This window comes from Phoca vitulina, unplaced genomic scaffold (genome assembly GCF_004348235.1).
Source record: "Phoca vitulina isolate PV1807 unplaced genomic scaffold, GSC_HSeal_1.0 scaffold81, whole genome shotgun sequence".
In the NCBI taxonomy this organism is placed as follows: Eukaryota; Metazoa; Chordata; class Mammalia; order Carnivora; family Phocidae; genus Phoca; species Phoca vitulina.
In genome coordinates this window covers 22,730-23,306 of record NW_022589784.1, presented here as the reverse complement: position 1 = coordinate 23,306, position 577 = coordinate 22,730, and positions in this window count along the sequence as shown.

Genomic DNA, 577 nt, shown 5'->3' with positions numbered 1-577 from the left:
AGAATTGGGGAGGACGTGGGGCCGCGTCCACCCTGACAGGACCCGCTTGGAGGACGTAGGTCCTTATCCACACCGACAGGAGCCCGGCCTCCTCAGGAGCGCACGTGGGAGAAGGTGAGAAGTCGCCTGAGCGGGAACTGCTGACGGGGTCCGTGCTCACAGGATCCCGGGGAGATAGGGCGCGCTGTGTAGACCGTGGGGTTTCCGTGGCTTTGTGTGCGGTGACGTGGGGTCCCGCGGTGCTGATCACGGGGCTGTCGGGTCTCCCCTTTCTGGGCTCGGATCCGCTCCGGGGGTACATGCGCTGGTGTTCATGCGCGCCCGGATTCGGTTCCTGGGGCTCCTCCGGCGGTCTGCGGTCAGGGGCGGCCGCCCCCCCGCGGTGCTCGTGCTCCCCCGGCCTCGGCCCTGCGGGGTCCTCCCCGCGTCCACACCCGCTTCAGGGCTGCTGGTTCGGTCCTGGCAGTTCGGTAGCGCCGGCGCGGACTCTGCAGACGGCTTCGGGCAGAGCAGGGATTTTCAGTGTCGGTTCTTCCCTGAGCACGGGGTGTCTTCCCGTCTCCGTGTGTCTCCCTCG